At 42.6% G+C, this 21,917-nt stretch overlaps 1 protein-coding gene across 21 annotated transcripts in view; it reads left to right on the forward strand.

The window, feature by feature from the left end:
• The first annotated feature begins 195 nt into the window (after positions 1–195).
• Positions 196–21,917, forward strand: part of LOC307115916 (uncharacterized protein) — a 44,010-nt gene continuing 22,288 nt past the window's right edge. For 13 of the 21 annotated variants that reach the window (XR_013815145.1, XR_013815146.1, XR_013815147.1 and 10 more), the window contains exons 1-5: positions 4,548–4,687; positions 9,814–10,020; positions 11,501–11,627; positions 12,117–12,209; positions 15,308–21,294. The gene's annotated coding sequence lies outside the window, so the exon portion shown is untranslated. Of the gene's footprint in view, positions 309–2,136; positions 2,262–4,530; positions 4,688–9,813; positions 10,021–11,500; positions 11,628–12,116; positions 12,210–15,307; positions 21,295–21,917 lie in introns of those variants that run through there. The other 8 variants (XR_013815158.1, XR_013815159.1, XR_013815160.1 and 5 more) reach the window with 8 other exon arrangements.

Raw genomic sequence — 21,917 nt, forward strand, 5'->3', positions numbered from 1 at the left:
CGCAGCGGCTGTTAGCCTCGGCGCGCATGCTTGGTAGCATTTCACTAGTCGCCGAAGTCTTCCGACCAGACCCGAGAGCTAAACCAATCACTGCTCGGGCCTCGGCAGAAAATGGCCGCGCCCACGTCGCCTCGTAGCCATTTTGGACAACGCCGGACGGACGCGGCCATATTGGGGACGTTCGGGTCCGTACAATAACGAACTGGCTTGGAGCGAAGAATTGGGGGACGTTTACGGAAAAGAGACCGGTAACGCGTTGGGGGAAAAATGGAGATGAGGAGACTGGAACTGGATGTGGAGCAGAGGAGGTAGGAGGGGAGCGTCTGGACGTGCGCTCTGCGATGAGAGACAGTGAGGGTTTAAGGACCGGGGCAGAAATAATGGCCACCACAGTGCACGACGAGAAAATATCACTTGCGTCTTGTGTTGCAAGATAAACTGAGATACATAAAAAAAGGATTCTGTGAATAGTCACAACGAAGTCAGCAAAAGTCATTCTCAGAGGATTACAGGGAAAAGAAGGTCAGGAAGTTAGAACTCAGTGTGACAGAACTAGTCCTGGATTTGCGCCAATATTCCCAAATCTGATCGGGACTCTTAGGCGCTCAGAACTCCCCTTCCTGCCCTAACGGGTTTGGCTCAGTGGATAGAGCGTTGGCCTGCGGACTCAAGGGTCCCAGGTTCGATTCCGGTCAAGGGCATGTACCTTGGTTGTGGGCACATCCCCAATAGGAGGTGTGCAGGAGGCAGCTGATCGATGTTTCTGTCTATTCCTCTCTGTAAACAATCAATAAAATATATAAAAGACCTCCCCTTCCTGAGGACAAATATTTACTTTTCTGGGGAGGGGACTCCACACCAGTGAGCTTAAAGTTACTACTCAGAGTCGTCATCCAGTCACGTTTCTCTTTATGCTCATACAGCCGTGCAAAATGGTTCACTGGTTACACTATTTCCCAAATCCTTTGGTGTGCACATTCAGGACATAGTCTCCAATCTACCCCTGACTGGTTTGGCTCAGTGGGTAGAGCGTAGGCCTGCGGACTGAAGGGTCCCCGTGTTAGATTCTGGTCAAGGGCATGTACCTTGATTGCGGGCACATCCCCAGTTGGGGGAAGGGGGTGCGGAAGGCAGCTGATCAATGTTTCTAACTCTCTATCCCTCTCCCTTCCTCTCTGTAAAAAATATCAATAAAATAAAAAAATTAAACCATATGCCAGATCATGTTGTCAATCCTCAGGTTTGTGACATAGGAAAAATAGAAGACCAGAAAAAAAAGAAAAAAAAAAAAAATATATATATATATATATATATATATATATATATATATATATATATAATTTTTATTGATTTCAGAGAGGAAGGGAGAGGGAGAGAGAGAAACATCAATGATGAGAGAGAATCATGGATAGGCTGCCTCCTGCACACCCCCTACTGGGGATGGAGCCCAAAACCCGGGCATGTGCCCTGACGGGAAATCGAACCCGGGACCTCCTGGTTCCTAGGCCAATGCTCAACCACTGAGCCATGCAGGCCGGGCCAGAAATATTTTTGGTAGAAATATCTGTGCAGTCTTTATCTCAAATCTTTTCACATATAGTTTCTAGTGAAGAAATTATTAAAATCGGAATTGTTAAGTAAAAGAGTGAAATATTCCAGATTGTTGTCCAAAAATGTTGTAGTCATGAATACACTTTACCGACTGCTATCCTTCCTCCCTCAAGAACTCCTATTTAAAGCGAATGGCTAATTTTTATTTAGTATATACATATTTTTTGAACAGGGAACTATTTTATTAATACTCTGAAAGCTATAGATTGTGGACATAAATCTCACTCTCACTTCACATGTAAAAAAAGAAAAAAGACAGAAAAGCTAAATCTATCAGAATGCCTATTTTCTCACTACCTTATCAATCTTTTAAGCTTTGCCATCTTAAAGGTGAGTAAAAAACTTAGTTTTTATACTTTATAAATTGTTTATATTCCCCCCTTTTCTATCTTAGCTTGGTTTATCATTTTCTTAATCATATCCTGGATATTTATACCTTCTTTTATATACTTTTTTTAAAAAGTATTTTTTATTGATTTCAGAGAGGAAGGGAGAGAGAGAAAAACTTTAATGATGAGAGGGAATCACTGATCGGCTGCCTCCTGCATGCTTCACGCTGGGGATGGAGCACACAACCTGAGCATGTGCCCTGACTGGGAACCGAACTGTGACCTCCTGCCTCATAGATGGATGCCATGCCAGCCGGGCAGGTAGTTATATCTTTTAATTCTAGCTCCATTCTCCCCACCTTTAAGTAACTGCTAATCTACTTTCTGTCTATAAATTGGCTTACTCTGGACATTTTATAAGTGCAGTCATATAATATGCAGTGTTTGTGACTGACTTCTCTCACTCGACATAAAGTTTGAAGGTTTATCCATGTTACAGCATGTTCTGGACTTCATTTGTTTTTATACCTGAATAATATTCCATTGTTTGGATATGGCACATTTTCGTTTTCTCTACATGAGTTCGTGGCTATTTGAGTTGTTTCTATTCGGGGCTATTTTAATGAATGCTTCTATAAACATGTACACATTTTTTGTGTGGACATATGTTTTCATTTCTTGTGGCTGTAAACCTAGGAGTGAGCTTGCTGGATAACGGAATAGTAAATGTGTTTAGCTGTTTGAGGAACTGCCAGGCTGTATTCCAGAGTAGCTGCCTAAAAGGAGGACAACTAAATGAGAACTGTTTTTCTACCTTATAATATTTCTGACACCAAATGCATCGTTTTTTTCCACACCAAAAAACTCTTTATTTATCTGTGATAACAAGTGTGTGTTCAATTCTGACAATGTCTTCCTTGAGTCAGGTTAAGGGCCTAATCATACAATATTGCCTCCCACCCCCCACCCCCACTTCAGAGGCCAATTGCCAGGTGTGGGGGCTTCCTGTATTTCTGATGGATTGGCTATAAATCGGGACTTCCTTACCTCCTCCTCAGTTTGGTAATTTGCTAAAATGGCTCACAGCCCTAACCGGTTTGGCTCAGTGGATAGAGCGTCGGCCTGTGGACTCAAGAGTCCCAGGTTCAATTCTGGTCAAGGCCATGTACGTTGGTTGTGGGCACATCCCCAGTAGGGGGTGTGCAGGAGGCAGCTGATTGATGTTTCTCTCTCATCGATGTTTCTAACTCTCTATCCCTCTCCCTTCCTCCCTGTAAAAAATCAATAAAATGTATATATTTTTAAATGAAATAAAATGGCTCACAGACCATGGGAAAAGTTGACTTATTACCACAATTTAAAAAAATCAGATGTGGTGTTTACATTATGATGGCTATTAAATACGATTTATAGCTCAGCCATGTAATATATAGGGCAGCGGTTCTCAACCTGTGGGTCTCGACCCCTTTGGGGGTTGAACGACCCTTTCACAGGGGTCGCCTAAGACCATGGGAAAACACAGATATTTAATTACGATTCATAACAATAGCAAAATGACAGTTATGAAGTAGCAACGAAAATAATTTTATGGTTGGAGGTCACCACAACATGAGGAACTGTATTAAAGGGTCGCGGCATTAGGGAGGTGGAGAACCACTGATATAGGGTGTCCCCCCAAAATGTATACACACTTTGTTTTTTAATACATTTTATTGATTTTTTACAGAGTGTAAGGGAGAGGGATAAACATTGATCGGCTGCCTCCTGCACACCTCCTACTGGGTATGTGCCCGCAACCAAGGCACATGCCCTTGACCAGAATCGAACCTGGGACCCTTCAGTCCACAGGCCAACGCTCTACCCACTGAGCCAAACCGGTTAGGGCCCCCAGTGAGTGATTCTGAAGACCCTTTTCTGTCTCCCAACTCTTTCCGCCAAAAGCTTTTTCGGGGTATTTGCCTTCCAGCCTGTACCTTTGCTGTTTAACTCCGCGGAAAAGTCCTTTTCTTTTGTACGGACACCTAACTTCCAAGATGGCTGCGCCCACGGTGTCATTTGGGACTCGTGCTTCGTGCAAAGCGGACAGCTTTCTCCCTAGATTGCCGAGGCGGACGTAGCCCGCCCCACGCCTGCCTGGTGCCAGCTCGAGCCTCTGAAAGTGAATGCAGTTTGTTGACAGGGTCTTTGTTGTTGTTGTTGTTGTTGTTGTTGTTGTTGTTGACAGGGTCTTAAAGCGCCGAGCAATGAGGTCGTTCGGCGGCTTTTCACCGTCCCAAGCCTTCCCTGGCGCCTCGGGTCAAAACGGCCCTTTTGCCTCTTCCCCAGTCAAGTGCTAGGCCACGGCCTGGGACACATTTCCTGCCCGGAAACGGCAGAAATCCGGGTGTCCGTGCTCCGGGGGGTGGTTTCGGAGACTTTTCACCGTTCGGGGCCCTTCCCTGAATTCTCCAGCCAAAACGGCTACTTCGCTTTTTGTACGTCAAGTGTTGAAAGATGGCCGCTCCCTGGATACGACGAGGAAGTGGGCGCAGACATGTTCTCCTTGGAAACCGGAAATCCAGGTGTCGGTGCTCCGCGGAAACGCCTCCGACTCCGTTCGGTCGCCGCTGGCCGGCGCCTAGGCTGGGCGGGGACGCAGGCGGAGAAGAGTTCACGGAAGTGCAGCTCGTGGAAGGTGGCGGTGGGGTCACGAGAAAACCCAGTCTGTGTGTGTGGAGCCCTCGGAGGTACCGGATGAAAGGATCGAGGTGTGTTTGAGTGTTGGGGTGGGAGAGCAGTGGGGTCCGTGGCGGGCGAGGCAGCCAGCGGGGGTCTGTGGTTGAGGTGCCTGTGGGGTCAGCCCTGAGGGAGGCTTGTGGTCAGGAGTGAAAGGCCGGCCGAGGTGCTGGTCGTCCGGGGCCGGGGTTCGGTGTCTGTGTGACTGCGGACTGCGGAGGGGACTGGGTTTTGATCGGGAAGGCAGTGTCTGTTCGCTTTGGGGATTTAAGATGCGGCTCAGTGACAGGAGCCAGGGTCACGGTCAGCATCCCGGGGTCTGGTCTCGCCATTATGCTGATGGGCAGTGACCAGCGTTTGGGAAGGTCCAGATGTTTCCGTCGTTGGGGGTGGGGGGTGGGGGGGGGTGAGTTGCAAACGTACCTTCTTTGGCTTCCCACATCCCCCCTCCATCTTGACCTGAAAGCTTGTAGGAGATGGACGGTTCAAAGCGCATCTGAGAAGGTCAGGCTTCCACTGAAATGAGGGTTTTGCCCTTCCTGCCAATTTGTGCGTCACACACACACACACACACACACACACACACACACACGTGAGTATTTCCTTTTAGCATCATTATAGCACAAGTAAAATAGCACTCAGTTCCCCCAATTCAGTTCCCCAATGGTAACCGTTGTTAAAATGTTCATATATGTTTCTTTTAGTCTTCACTTTTCTATGCTTGATTTGCACAATTCCAATAAATCGCTGATAATTTGCCTCATCTTAATTTCATAACATAAACATGCATATAACAAACAAAACTTTTCCTTTAAATATATATATATTTAAAATTTCTGTTAACAGAATAACAAGAGGCAAATCCATGCCATTATGACTGGAATCGTTCATTTAGATGGAATTTAAATACTTAAGTATTCAGTTGTCACTTTTAAGAACAGGTTATGATTCTGCATTTACTAAGGATGTGGCTCTCTGTCCCTCATCTCCACCTTGACTTTTAAATTTTTTTGCCATTGTGAATGGTGTCTTTTTTTACTTTTGACCTTTTTTGTTCTTTTCTTTAAATTTACTGTTACATAGAAGAGCAATTATATTAAAATATTTTATTTTGTTTCTGCTCACCTCACTGAACCCTTACAATTATGAGCATCCCTGTTCCCTATGATTTTATTATGAAAACTTTCAAGTATATAGCAAAGTTTAATGAATTGTACAATTGAACCCTACCAGTGTGGCTAAGTGGTTGAGCATCGACCTATGAACCAGGAGGTCACAGTTCGATTCCCTGTCAGGGAATATGCCCGGGTTGTGGTTCGATCCCCAGTGTGGCGTGTGCAGGAGGCAGCTGATCAGTGACTCTCATCATTGATGTTTCTATCTTTCTCTCCCTCTGCCTTCCTCTCTGAAATCAATAAAATATATTTTTAAAAGAATTGTACATTTGAATACCTATATGCTTAGGTTTTATCATGATTCTATTGTGTTTCCTTTACTACATATCTATCCATATATCACAATTCTGCTTGTCATTAACCCATCTTTTTTTTTTAATATATTTTATTGATTTTTACAGAGAGGAAGAGAGAGGGATAGAGAGTTAGAAACATCGATGAGAGAGAATCATCGATCAGCTGCCTCCTGCACACCCCCTACTGGGGATGTGCCCGCAACCAAGGTACATGCCCTTGACCGGAATCGAACCTGGGACCCTTGAGTCCACAGGCCGACGCTCCATCCACTGAGCCAAACCGATTTTGGCTTAACCCATCTTTTTACATTTAAAAAAAATGTATTTCAGCCGAAACCGGTTTGGCTCAGTGGATAGAGCGTCGTCCTTCGGACTGAAAGGTCCCAGGTTCGATTCCGGTCAAGGGCATGTACCTTGGTTGCGGGCACATCCCCAGTAGGGGGTGTGCAAGAGGCAGCTGATCGATGTTTCTAACTCTCTATCCTTCTCTCTTCCTCACTGTAATAAATCAATAAAATATATTTTTTTAAAAATGTATTTCAAAGTAAGTTGCAAACATTTATTTTATTTTTTTAAAAATATTTTATTGATTTTTTACAGAGAGGAAGAGAGAGGGATAGAGAGTTAGAAACATTGATGAGAGAGAAACATCGATCAGCTGCCTCTTGCACACCTCCTACTGGGGATGTGCCCGCAACCAAGGTACATGCCCTTGACCGGAATCGAACCAGGGACCCTTGAGTCCGCAGGCCGACGCTCTATCCATTGAGCCAAACCGGTTTTGGCAGTTGCAAACATTTATACATTTCCCCTAAGTCTTCCAGTAAGCATATGATGAGAGTTCTACTCAGAGCTTTCTAAAAACAGTTTTATTAGTCATATACCATACAACTTACCCATTTAAAGTGTACAATTCAGTGGTTTTTATATAGTCATAGTCAACCATCAGCACAGTCAATTTCAGAACGTTTCACCACCTCAAAAAGAAACCACGTGCCTTCTAGTTACCACCTCTGTCCTTCCATCCTCCCCCTTTCCCCCCCCCCCCCCCCATTTGTAAGCAGCCACTTTCTTTGTGGTCTCTATAGATTTGCCTATTTTGGACATTTCATATAAATGCAGTCATATGATGTGGTCTTTTGTGACTGGCTTCTTTCACTTGGCATCATGTTTTGGAGGTTTATCTGTGTGGTAGCATGGATTCCATTTTATACCTCAATACTGTGCCATTGTGTGGTGACAGCACATTCTGTTTATCCCTTCATCGGCTGGAGGATATTTGGATTGTTTCCACATTTGGGCTATTATAAATAATGCTGCTATAACATCTGCGTACAATCTTTTGTGTGGACATGTTTGTTTGTTTGTTTTAATATATTTCTATTGATTTTAAAAAGGAAGCAAGGAGAGAGAGATAGAAACATCAATGATGAGAGCGAATCATTGATTGGCTGCCTCCTGCACACCCCTTTCTGGGGATCCGGTTTGGCTCAGTTGGCCTACAGACTCAAGGGTCCCAGATTCAATTCTGGTCAGGGGCATGTACCTTGGTTGTGGGCACGTACACAGTAGATGTTTCTCTCATCGATGTTTCTAACTCTCTATCCTTCTCTCTCTCTGTAAAAAATTAATAAAATATATTTTTAAAAATGATGTTCAACATGTTTTCATGTGATTATGCTGTACATAACTTTGAGGTGCATGTCTCTACTAAATACAGATTGTTAGCATTTTTAATAACTGCATAGTATTTCATTAGATGTGTGTAATTTTATTATTCAACTACTCCTCTACTAATAGGCCTAAATAACACTTTTACATCAGCTTTGCATGTGTTTGCCATTATTTCCTTTGCAAACATTTCTAGAAGTGGATTTTGGATTCTAGTAATATCTCTAGTGAAAGTATTCAATGCAGAGTATTAAACTATTCGCGCAAAATATTCACAGTCATGTAACACTGTTATAAGAAATGTGTGTTTTGAAATGTTGTCAGTTTTTTTTTTTTAATAGATTTTATTGATTTTTTGCAGAGAGGAAGGGAGAGGGATAGAGAGTTAGAAACATCGATCAGCTGCCTCTTGCACACCCCCTACTGGGGATGTGCCCGAAACGAAAGTACATGCCCTTGACCGGAATCGAACCCGGGACCTTTCAGTCTGCAGGCTGACACTCTATCCACTGAGCTAAACCGGTTTCGGCCGGAATGTTGTCAGTTTTTAGATATAAATTTTGTAATCAGTCAACTGACTAAAATTTTAAAATAATTTTTAATTGATTGAGAGAGAGAGAGAGAGAAACGTCGATTTGTTGTTCCACTTATTTATTCATTCTTTGGTTGCTTCTTATATGTGCCTAACCAGATATTGAACCCACAACCTTGGTGTTGGGATAACGTTGTAACCAACTGAGCTACCCAGCCAGGTCTAAAACTTATTTTCTTTTTTAGTTAATATATTTTTATTGATTTCAGAGAGGAAGGGAGAGGGAGGCAGAGATAGAAACATCAATAATGACAGAGAATCATTGATCGGCTGCCTCCTGCACACCTCACATTGGGGATTGAATCCAAAACCTGGGCATGTGCCCTGACTGGGAATCAAACCATGACCTCCTGGTTTATAGGTTGAAGCTTAACCACTGAGCCATGCTGATTGGGCTAAAACTTATTTTTGATACATGTTTACTCAAATCTCTGAAACTCTGACTCTTGATTAATCATGTTAGGGGACATCTTATAATTTGCTCCTCTTCTCTATTATTGATTATTCTTACTTGGTTTTTAATCCAGTTAGGGGGTCTCATTTCCAGGATGGAATAGATAATAGTGGTTATACTGCTCATCCTTGCATTGCTCTTGACTTTAGAGAAAGTATGTATATTGTTTCATTGGACATGTGTAGGATGTATTAGATTTTTCTCACTTGATGTTTTGACGTTGCTGTTGCTGGAGGGGTTCTTAGAGCTGCCTCCTCTGCCATTTCCATTCAAAGGGATTTCCCATCGTAAGTCCTCTCTCTCTCTCTCTGTCTCTCTCCCTCTCTCATATTGTCGTTGGTACTTTTTAAAGAGATAAACTGATGCAAATGCAATTTAAGTGATATTCTTTAATCCCTCCCTCCCTATTTTAGTCAGATATTCCATCCTTTCCTCCCCAGAGATACCCATGGTCTTGAACTTGTTTTATACAATGCATGTTTCATACTGTTACACAGTGTGTATACATCCACAAACAGTAGTCTTACTCTATATGCTTTAATTTTTTTTCTATTTGTTTTCCTTAGTATCACATAATGATTAGTGAAATGCTTGGCTTAGAACTGAAGTGTGTTTACAATGAGTTGTACAGAGATTTCTGAACAGATGCATGAACACATATAATACTAAAGAAACAGGTGCCCGGATCCTCGCCTTTTATATGTCTCCGTCCAATAATGCATGTGTGAGACGTCCCCTGCTGTGGGGGCATCGCATTGTGCTGGTTCTCCTTTGCCCTCTCACCCCACTTTGACTTCCCCGAAGGAGCGCATACTGCCCACACCTTCAGAATCTTAGGGTTTGTCGCTCCAGAGGGTAATCGCCGCCAGAGCTCCAGATAGAGGGACAGGTGGCCTTGAAATCAGCGGAGTGTCAGGGACAGCATCTGGGCCCCGAGGAAAAGTACACTCACAGCGAATTTGCTTCTCAGCCCGCAGGTCCTGGCTCGAGGACCAAGCTCTCCCAGGGGGCCTGAGGAGGAGGTGTCAGACCTGGATGGCGTCATTTGTGGGGACACCACTGAGCAGAGTCTAAGATTTCTACCCAGACATTTAGAGCCGCTCAAGAAGAGACCAAAGACACGGCGTCCATCTTCCTGGCCATTCCCCAGTAACAGAAGAAAATGATTAAGGACCAGGTGACTTCGGGTTGTTTTATTCTTCCCTTCATTCTGTGATTGATTTCTGGGGGACTTGAAAACACGATTGAATTACATGGAAGAGTCCGATTTGTGCAGAAAGAAATTTAGCCTCTAACTTCAACATTAAGGCAAAATAGGATGAGGAATGTATTGTTCCCGGAGCCTCAGTAAATGACTAATGTTGGAACATGGTGTGACTGGAGCGTCGTACGGGTTACATGAGCTGTGACCTTCTGTCCAGTGTCTCTGACAGCCCTCACAGCCGGAGAACCGCGATGAGCACAGGCTAGTCACTGACAGGCCCTTCCTCAGAGGGTGTCACTCTGCTTCCTGACACTCAGGTGTTAGGACATTTAAAAATGTATATTTTTTATTGATTTCAGAGAGAGAGGGCAAGAGAGAGAGAAACATCAATGATGAGAGAGCATCATTGATCGGCTATCTCCTGCACGCCCTACACTGGCGATCGAGTCCGCAACCCGGGCATATGTCCTTGATCAGAATCGAACCTGGGACCTTTCAGTCCGCAGGCCGATGCTCTGTCCACTGAGCCAAACCAGTTAGGGCCTGCCTCATCTTTTATTACCTTTCAACCACACATCGTTCTATATGTGGTCCGAAGTTGACCAAAACGTTGTGATGTAGCACATGACTATATTTGTGTTTTTTGAAGGCTGCTGTTTACTTTCTTAGTCTGTTTAATGACTTGAATAGTCTCCTGTTCTTTAGACATGTTTTGGAAAAATGCTTTATTCCTCCTAATGTATAAAATATATTTGCTTAATAGGTAGTGACTTATAATTATACTGTCTGCATTTTTTTTTTTCTGGTTGATGCTGATGATGGCTATCAAGATTGTAGGAATGGAATATGTTTTAGTTACCTTGATATTAGTAGTATATGTTTGGTGCCTGGCAAATATGTGCCTTTAAAATATATATATATACATATATATTAAATGCAAATATTTCTGGTTTTAGCAAGAGGATTTAATGACTACTTATTACATAAATACTTGATTTATAGAATGATGGTTGACTGCACAATTACAGAATAGTTTACTAGAGATTGATGTTGAATATGGATAGATTTTGCTTCTATAACAATATAGTTTAAAAAAAAAAATCAAAACATCCCTAGCTGGTTTGGCTCAGTGGATGGAGTGTTGGCCTGCAGACTGAAGGGTCCCAGGTTCCATTCTGGTCAAGGGCATATGCCCGTGTTGCAGGCTCGATCCCCAGTGTTGGGGTGGTGAGAAGGCAGCCAATCAATGATACTCTCTCATCATTGATGTTTCTATCTCTCCCTCTCCCTTCCTTTCTCTCTGAAATCAATAAAAATAGATTTTTTTAAAAATCAAAACACTTAATATACATGTAGCCTGTATGGTAAAAGTGAGCAGAACAACTTTCTTCACATTCCTTCTCTTTCAATAACAAGAGACACACTCCTAGTAAACAGGACCGTGTTGTTACAGGAACCACTCACACTGGAGGATGTGGCTGTGGACTTCACCTGGGAGGAGTGGCAGCTCCTGGGCCCCGAGCAGAAGGACCTGTACAGGGACGTGATGATGGAGAACTACCGCCACCTGGTGTCCGTGGGTGAGGACAGCTCCCCCGTGTCACTCAGCGGGTAGCCTTCGATGGCTTCTGAAAGGTCTGGAGTGTCTGTGATGCTCTGAAGCAGTAGATGAGTCTCAGTCCCCTCTCTGGTCCCAGTTTAGAGGGTGTATTGTGTCCTAGTACAGAGAAAAGCCTTTACTTTGCTGACCTGCAGGCTGCGTAGTTCCTAAGGCAGTGGTAGGCAAACTCATTAGTCAACAGAGCCAAATCTCAACAGTACAACGATTGAAATTTCTTTTGAGAGCCACATTTTTTAAACTTAAACTATATAGGTAGGTACATTGTTATTAACTTAATTAGGGTACTCCTAAGCTGGCCTTTGCTAAAAACTCAAGGGGCCAAAGAGCCGCATGTGGCTCGCGAGCCGCATTTTGCCGACCACTGTCCTAACAAATTCTTGTGTGTTAGCACACCAAAGCCCGTGTCCAAGAGCCTACCAGCATCTCTTCTGTCACTTCCCATGAACAGGGTATCCCGCCAGCAAGCCAGACACACTGTCCAGATGGGAACGAGGGGAGCCATGGACAAGAGAAGATGGACTCCACAGTGGGATCTGCTCAGGTGAGTGAGCGAGAGCCAGCAAGGCAGGTGGCTGAGGAAGTCCTGTTGTAGTCCTTCAGAGGCGTCACAGCCGTGCGGTGTCTGAGGTCATGTACACAGAGCCTCCACGAACCGCCCATAAAGCAGCTCTTTTTCTTTAGGTGTTAGAGGAACATGTCTCTTCTTGGACTTGATCCCTGTTTGTTTCATCGAGATCTCGATTTCTCCACCACCACCCCCCCCCCCCCCCCGCCCCTCTATGTTTCTTCTTACAATTCTCAATCTCACCATCTTCTTTCCCCAGGAACAGTACCTAGTACCTGTTCCTTCATTTTCTTTCTCAGAAATTCCACCCTCCGTTGCCTCTGTTCAAGGAGAGATGTGTGATGTTAGCACTGTCTTCTGACTACAGCACCTTCTTGCCCCGTTGGATAAGGTTGATTTCCCTTCCTAACACCCGCTCCCATCTTTGATTGGGGGTTAGGATTTTATTTATTTATTTACTTACTTACTTTTTGTTAATCCTCGCCCAAGGATATTTTTTCCATTGACTTTTAGAGAGAGTGGAAGGGAGGGAGGAAGGGAGGGAGGGAGAGAGAAACATTGATGTGAGAGAGACACATCAATTGATTGCCTACTGCTTGTGCCCCAACTTGGGCCGGGGATGGAATCTGCAACCCTTGATCGGAATTGAACCTGAGAACCTTCAGTGCACAGGCCGACACTCTAACCACTGAGCAGCAACAGCCAGGGCTGGATTCATTTCTTAAAGGTTTCCTTTTCCTTATGATAGTTTGATGACATTACATCCCAGTTAATCATATTCATGCCAGTCATATAAGATGGACTTTTGTCTTTGGTCAATGACCTCCATTATATGGTGTGACCTTGCTTGTACAATTTGCTCTCCCCTCCCCCGCTAAACTCAGGGTCAACTATATTTAAAGGCGCCTCCACAGTATTTTCCATACATGAGAATCTTTTCTTGGTCCATTGTTTTAAATACTTTTTGATTGCGCTAAATGTCGTTGGATAACCTGATACACACTGGCGCCGACAGCCAGGAACGCGACCTCCAAGATAATGCTTGGCAATTTTATTCTAAAAGAAGAAGACATAAAATTCATCAAAATAAGTCTATACAAATAAGATGTCTTGAGGTGAAAACTGCTGAGCAGATCAATCAAACAGCAAAAGGGAATATGTGTGAGGGGGCTGGGAGCTGCTGTTAGCAGCCAGGAATCTATTAGGCCCTTCAATCTTCAGTCATCTAGGACGGGGAATGCCTCTTTGGTAAAATGACTTTGGCAGCCATATGAGGGATGTGAGTAGGTCCGTTGGGTGAATTGTGCTCCAAAGTAGACAAAATAGCAGATTCAAAGGCCCAGGAAGAATCTCAAGGAAGCCTGTGTGAGTACAGTGAGGTGGATAGTGATGGAGGTAATATGGAGATAAGGGCAAGGTAGTGGTAGCTAGATTTGGGAGTGAACAGGTCATGTAGGACATTTCAGCAACTTGATTTTTAAAAATATTGAGGTGTCCTGGTTGGCACGGCTCACTAATGATTCCCACGTTGCTATCTCCATTACGAATGCACGGAATGTGACAAAACCTTTCTCAAGATTTCTATATCCAGTTGAGTTCTTGTCTGTATTGGATATCTAAAAGCCACCCAAAGGTTGATGTGCTTTGGAAGTACACACTTGAATTCCCCACATTGTGAACTTCAATAATATTCCCTTCCTCATGAAAAGGCACTACCCGCCGCCCTGGCTGATGTGGTTTGGTTGGTTGGAGTGTCGGCCACACACCAAAGGGTGTCAGGTTCGATTCCCAGTCAGAGTGCATGCCTGGGTTGCGGGTTCAATCCCCAGTCGGGGTGTGTGGGGGAGGCAGCCAATCAATGTTTCTCTCTCTCCTCTCTCTCTCTCTCTCTCTCCTCACAAATCAATTAAAACAATTTTAATGAAAAGGCACTACCTACCTAATTATTTATTCAAATAATTAGGAATATTACCTGATTCCTCATATTTATTAATCACCCTACATTGAAACTATGAGCCTTATCTTTTTCCTCTCTTGAGATTATATCCTGATTTCTTCCACTGTGCTTTCCATTGCTCCCCCAAACCACTTTCCACAGTTTGTACCTGCCTTCTTTATCATTGCTTGCTGGTTCACTTTCCCCTAACCAGAATGCTCAGTGAATATAAGGACTGTTTCCATACGCTCATGACCAGCACAAGGCTTGGTACATAGTCATCATTTAATAAGGATTTATGGATGTCTCAATGTGTCCCACATCATTTTAAAACAAATATCTATCTTCTGTGCTCGAGTGCTAATAGTAATTTGATTTGATTTTACTATCCCAGCATGCTTTATGAGGTCATTTAGAAAGCAAACAAATATATATTTACTCATTTTATATATATATATATATATATATATATATATATGTATATATATATATATATATATATATATATATATATATATATATTATTGATTTCAGAGAGGAAGAGAGAGGGAGGGAGAGATAGAAACAAATGATGAGAGAATCATTGATTGGCTGCTTCCTGCACTTACCTTACTGGGGATCGAGCGGGCATGTGCCCCCTTTTTTTCCTAATCCTCACCTGAGGATGTTTTTCCATAGCTTTTTTTTAGGGAGAGTGGAAGAGAGAGGGAAAGACAGAGAGAAATATCAGTGTGAGAGAAACATCGATTGGTTGCCTCCTATATGAGCCTGGACTAGGGCCCAGGCTGGGGAGGAGCCCGCAACCAAGGTACATGCCCTTGACCGGAATCGAACCCGAGACCCTTTGGTCTGCAGGCCAACGCTCTATTCACTGAGCCAAACTGGCTAGGGCTGTATTTACTCATTTGGAATGAATTATACCTTATTTATACAGTGACTGTTTTTACCTTTAATTTTTTTTGCTTATATTATTGTATTTTAACCTTGACTAAATGATAAAAAACATATTTGCTTGGCCTTTCTTCAAACTGAGATCAACATTATCAACAAAGCGTCAATCTTCACAGAGCTGTTAGTGAAATAGTATTATTCTATACCAAGCTAATGGAAAGGTTTACCGTATTCTTCTCTTTTCTAGAAACAAAGAAAAATGATCGTCACCTACAGAGACACTTGCAAAATCAAAGATGTCTAAAGAGAACAGAACAGTGCCATGAACATAATGCGTTTGGAAACATCGTTCATTGGAGTAAAAGTAATTTTCCTTTAAGGCAAAATCATGATACATTTGACTTGCATGGGAAAGCATTGGAATCAAATATAAGTTTGGTCAACCAGAATAGAAGCTGTGAAGTAAAGAACCCAGGTGAGGTTAATGGACATGCGAAATCTTTCCTCTATGCAAAGCATGAGCAACATTATACTGAAATAAAATTTCCTGAATGTGTTAATTCTGTAAATACAAACTCCCAATCCCTTAAGGCTCAAAGGACTCAGAAGATAAATAAACCCCATGTATGCAGTGAATGTGGGAAAGACTTCATCAAGAAGTCTCGCCTTACAGATCACCAGAGAGTTCATACGGGAGAGAAACCTCATGGGTGCAGCATATGTGGGAAGGCCTTCTCCAGGAAGTCCAGGCTCACTGAACATCAGAAAACTCATATAGGAGAGAGACGGTATGAGTGCACCGAATGTGACAAAGCCTTCCCCAAGAAATCACGGCTACTCACTCATCAGAAAACTCACACCGGAGAGAAACCCTACGTTTGCGATGAATGTGGAAAAGGCTTCATCAAGAAGTCTCGGCTCGTTAATCATCAGAGAGTTCACACAGGAGAGAAGCCTCATGGATGCAGTCTGTGTGACAAAGCCTTCTCCAGAAAGTCCAGACTCATTGAACATCAGAGAACTCACACGGGAGAAAAACCTTACGAATGCACGGAATGTGACAAAACCTTTCGCTGGAAATCACAGCTCAATTCCCATCAGAAAACTCACACAGGAGAGAAATCGTTTATATGCAGTGACTGTGGGAAAGGCTTCATCCAGAAGGGCAATCTCATTGTACATCAGCGAACTCACACGGGAGAGAAACCCTATATATGCAACGAATGTGGCAAAGGCTTCATCCAGAAGGGCAATCTCCTTATACATCAAAGGACTCACACTGGAGAGAAACCCTATGTATGCACTGAGTGTGGAAAAGGCTTCAGCCAGAAAACTTGCCTTATATCCCATCAGAGATTTCACACCGGAAAGACTCCCTTTGTGTGTACCGAATGTGGAAAATCTTGTTCCCACAAGTCAGGTCTCATTAACCATCGGAGAATTCACACAGGGGAGAAGCCCTATACGTGCAGTGACTGTGGAAAAGCTTTTAGGGATAAGTCGTGCCTCAATAGACATCGAAGAACTCATACAGGAGAGAGACCCTACGGGTGCTCTGACTGTGGGAAATCCTTCGCCCACCTGTCATGCCTGGTGTACCATAAGGGAATGTTGCACACCAGAGAGAGATGCGTAGGTTCCATCAAGTTGGGGAACTCTTTTTCAGAGAGTCACAGCTCAGATCATTCGAGTGACAGAGTACAGGAGAAAACCCCTGTTGATACGGTGACTGTTCAGATGCCTTCAGTGGCAGGTCAGATTTCATTACACATCAGTGGGTTCCTAGCGGATCAGAACGTGGCCACTGTGGGACTGCCAGATGCCAGAGGCGCAGCCTCAGCAGATAACAGAATTGGCACAGAGAAACCTTATGAATGCAGAGAATGTGGTAGTACCTTCAGTGACCAGTTATGTCATATTGTGTGTCTCAAAAAACACACAGGAATAAACTGTGATACAATCAAGGCGGAAGACCTTTAAATTAAACATTCTAGCTCATTATATGGCTTACAAGTGTCTGCTGAGACAAGTGTGCATACAGGCTGGGAGAGCCTTTCGTGGCATCATACACCTTATCCGTGCTGCTTCATGTGCCACATGTCATGAGTGAGCTCCTGATTGGTAGAAATATAATGACCATGGGAAATCCTTTTCCAGAAATAAGACTTCAGTAGGTGGTAGAGAGTTTGCACAGGAGAGAAATTGTTGGAACTTTGAAGGCAGTGATTATGGCAGGGTGTCTACCTCATCCACTGGCAGAGGAAACCCAAGAAATAAAACTGGGCACACTTAACTGTGGAACATCTTCAGCAAAATATTGGAAAATGCATGAAGCAAATAAGGCCTGTGAGAATGAAGAAGACTTTAGGGATTTGTGTCACAATTCTAACATAGTTATGCATCAGATCATAGACACAGTGTACATTGTAGGACAATATACCTTGAATCAAACTCCTAGTTGATAGGTCTGTGAGGACTCCTTAATTTAATGCTTCTTTTTTTAAAAAATTATTTTTATTGATTTCAGAGAGGAAGGGAGAGGGAGAGACAAAAACATCAATGATGAGAGAGAGCCATCGATCAGCTGCCTCCTGCACGCCCCCTACTAGGGATCGAGCCCACAACCCCAGCATGTGCCATTCACCAGAATCCAACTCCAGACCCTTCAATCTGCAGACCGTCGCTCTATCCACTGAGCCACACCAGCTAGGGCATGACTCCTTAATTTAAAGGAGGTTGTCTGTGTTGCACCCTCCCCCTGTTGGGAGCATGAATCTATTTTCCCATGTAGGAACAATATGGTTAGCTCTTGCGTTTCTTCGGTTCTAAATTTATTCCGTTTGTATTTTAGATGACTGAAGTCCTTCAAAAGGAAACAATACATTTAATTCTACAGTATAACAGCATGTTTGGATGTGCTAACTTTATAAACATTACCCTGGAACAAAGCTCAAAACTCACAAATCACCTGTCAGCCAAGCTTTTGCCCAAAAGATAGTTTCCCATCCTGTGCACACCACTCAGAAAAACATGAACAACCATTTCCTTTATCTGGTACTGTTCTAGGACCTATAGATGATGATGGTGATGAATTAAACAAAAGGTTATTGCTATCTTTAAGCTAGCAATTTTTTTCTTTTTTCTCTTTTTCCCCTTCTCTGGCTTCCTAACTCTGGCTGCTAGCAATTTTTTGAAAGGTAGATTTTATGCATTAGTTTTACCATTCAGCAAGTATAATCAGAGGATGTATACACTTATGTTAGTTGAAAAGGATATATAGTAAAAGGAACAAAGTATCCTGATAATTTCTTGTTCAAGGTGCATATTGTTATTAGGAAGAGGGAGGGATTCATTTCATTTTACTGGTACACACATAAAATAGAGTATGGATACTTTTTACAAAATATTCATGTCTTATCTTCTACCCAGATGATAAATTCCTTGATATAGTTTATAGATGATGGTATATTTCCCAGGACATAGCAAAAGGGAAATGAATTATGTGTAGAATTGAAAGATGAATGAATGAGCTATTGGACTAATCAAGACTAATTTTTGTCACTGAAAGAATGGAGCTGCTGGAAAGGAAGTCTAATGATCAGTATTCTTTTGTTGTCCCTCTTTTATTTTTTAAATAGTTATTTTTTTCATTTTTTAAAAATAAGGATCAGTATTCTAAGAAACTTTAAAAAAAAAAGATCCTGAAAAGAGGCTCCTGTCAGAATATAAAAGGGAGCAGATCAGAGAAGGAATAAGATCTGGAGAATAAACCCAATTAATGGAAGAAAATAATTTCACTAAAAATGGAGGACAGAAGGTGAAATCCTTTTGGATGTCTTAGAGACACACCCTTCCATTTGTCCACAGGTCTGTCATCTTTTAAGAGCTACTACCATTTTACATATCCCAGTTCCTCTGATGTGATGAATAGAAACAAGTTATATCACTCCTCACTCTCCTGGGAATGGGGTCCTTGTCCTGTCTTCTATACTCAGGATTCTTTCTCTTGATCCAGTAAAGATGCCCAGCTTAAAAAACAGTGAGTCCTGCTTATAAGGAAAAACAGTAGGAATTTGCCATGAAGCGGCTGTCTTATAATTGAATTCCCAACTCTGGGTCTTCGAGTAATTCACTACAACATGTTTATTTGAGTGTTTGCACTGTGCCAGGCACTGTTGTAGACACAGGATACCCTGGAGAACAACATATGCAAAGTAATGGCCTCTAAGAATGCATTCAGGTGCTCTTCAGCAAAGAATCAGAAGTGGATTCTTCAACTCAGACTTCAGATCCTTTTCTTGTCTTGCAAATCTTCACATCCTATCATGGCAGTCATAGTGTCTTTCTCACTGAAATTGTCAGTCAGGGTCCTGGAATGGACTTCCTGAACCCTGAGGACCAGGTGCGGAACTCACCTTTCAGAGGTTGGCATTGCAGGTAAATGTTCATAGTATAGACAATTTCAGATTGACCTCTTTAAGAAGAGCGTATCAATTTATATCATCTGCTTTACCCCTCATTTTATTATTATTATTAAATACATATATATATATATATTTTATTTCAGAGAGAAAAGGAGAGTGAAAGAGAGATAGAAACATCAATGATGAGAGAGAATTGATTGGCTGCCTCCTAAACGCCTCCCACTGGAGATTGAGCCAGCAACTCAGGCATATGCCCTTGACCAGAATTGAACCGGGATCCTTCAGTCCACAGGTTGACGTTCTATCCACTGAGTTAAACCAGCCAGGGCTTTTTTTCTTTTTAATATGTTTTTATTGATTTCAGAGAGGGAGAGAGAGAGAAACATCAGTGATGAGAGAGAACCATTGATCAGCTGCTTCCTGCACGTCCCCTACTGGGGATTGAGCCGCAACCTGGGCATGTGCCCTTGACCACAATCAAACCTAGAACCATTCCGTCTGCAGGCTGATGCTCTATCCACTAAGCTAAACCGCCAAGGGCTCATAAAAAGTATAGCTGTTAAGTGTGCTGCTTATCAGACATTAACTGTATATTAGTTATTTAGTTCTCAAATGCTCTATTTCCATCTTCATATATTATAGGGAAACATTTGTACAGCGGGTCCTTGAATAATGTTTTGTTCAGGGTCCTTTTAAAATATATATATATTTTTTATTGATTTTAGAGAGGAAAGGAAAGGGAGAGAGAGATAGAAACATCAATGCCAAGAGAGAATCATTGATTGGCTGCCTCCTGCACGCCCCCAACTGGGGAGCAAGCCCACAACCTGGGCATGTGCCCTTGACCGGAATTGAACCTGGGACCCTTCGTCCACAGGCCGATGCTCTATCCACAGAGCCAAACCAGCTAGGGCCAGGGTCCTTTTCTTATAATATTGAGATGCCATAGAAACTTAACTCTTGTTTATTTATATCAACCTGTGGTAAAGAAAATCGGTTTCAATATATATTGTTTGGCTTAAAGTTAGCCTATGGATGATGTTAAATGAGGACTTATTGTCTACATGTCATCCTCATTCTTTTCTCCTTAGTACCTGTAGCCAGATACTGTATACAGTTGTATGTGGCCAAAACTGAGAGTACTGAGATCAGGGTTCAGGGTCTTACTGGGGGTCACTCTGCCTTGTATGGCTCAGGGATGGAAAACTAGAGTTGGGGGTGGTTGTATTAGTGGGCTAGGGCTGTCATAACAGAGTACTACAGACTGGATGACTTAAACAAAAGAAATTTATTCCTCACAGCTCTGAAGGCTGCAAGTTCAAGATCAAGGTTGAGTTCTTCTGAGGCCTCTCTCCGTGGCTTGCAGACGGCCATCTTCTTCCTGTCTTCACATGGTTGTCCCTGTATGTGTGTCTGTGTCCTAATCTCATGAGGACACCAGATTGGATCAGGTCCCATCCCAATGACCTCATTTTAACTGAGTGACCCCTTTAAAGACCCTATCCCAACACAGTCACCTAAGGTACTGAAAGTTATGACTTGCACATATGGATTTTGGGGAACACTGTTCAGCCCATTTTTGTCAGTAAATGCCATTCAAGTTTGGAAATTTATATCGGGCTATCTACTGGAGCTCACACGTCATCAGTAAACAGTGGTGTCTTTTCCAGGTTTGACTATAGGGGGATCTGGTCAATATCTGGGGAGACCCATGTGTGTCTGTGGTTGAAAGGCTGAAGCTGTGGAGGCCCAGGACCCCTGTGCTGCTGGGACAGACCTGATGAATGTTACTTGCCCTTCAGTCTTTCAAGTAAGTCTAAGTTCTTCATTCATATGTATATGTATGTGTGTGTGTATATATAATTTTATTTCAATATATTTATATATCTGCATATATAGTACTATACAAGTATAGTTTTACTTCCTGAATGATGGGGGTAATAGAGTTTCTTTTGTTCTAATAAGGTGACTCCTTGATAAGGTGACTCTTGATGGGGGCTAATTATAAGAAAGACCAAGCCATAATTAGAAGCTTTGAACTTTTATTTGTGTTAATATATTTGTATTGATTTCAGAGAGGAAGGGAGAGGGAGAGAGAGAGAGAAATATCAATGATGGGAGAGAATAATTTATGGGCTGCCTCCTACACGCCCCACACTGGGGACTGAGTCTGAAATCCGGGCAAGTGCTGGGATCGGAATTGAACCGTGACCTTCCGGTTCATAGGTCAACGCTGAACCACTGAGCCCTGCCGGCCAGGCAGAAGCTTGGAACCTTCAACCTCATCCCCTATACTCTGGGGGAGGAAGAGGGCCTAGAGAATTAGTTAATAATCAGTTATTCATTTAAATATATGTATATATGTAATCATTTGAATCTTACCATATATATGAGATATATAAAATAATAATCATTGGAATTTTATCTTTAAAC

Source organism: Cnephaeus nilssonii (genome assembly GCF_951640355.1).
Source record: "Cnephaeus nilssonii genome assembly, chromosome: 20".
In the NCBI taxonomy this organism is placed as follows: Eukaryota; Metazoa; Chordata; class Mammalia; order Chiroptera; family Vespertilionidae; genus Cnephaeus; species Cnephaeus nilssonii.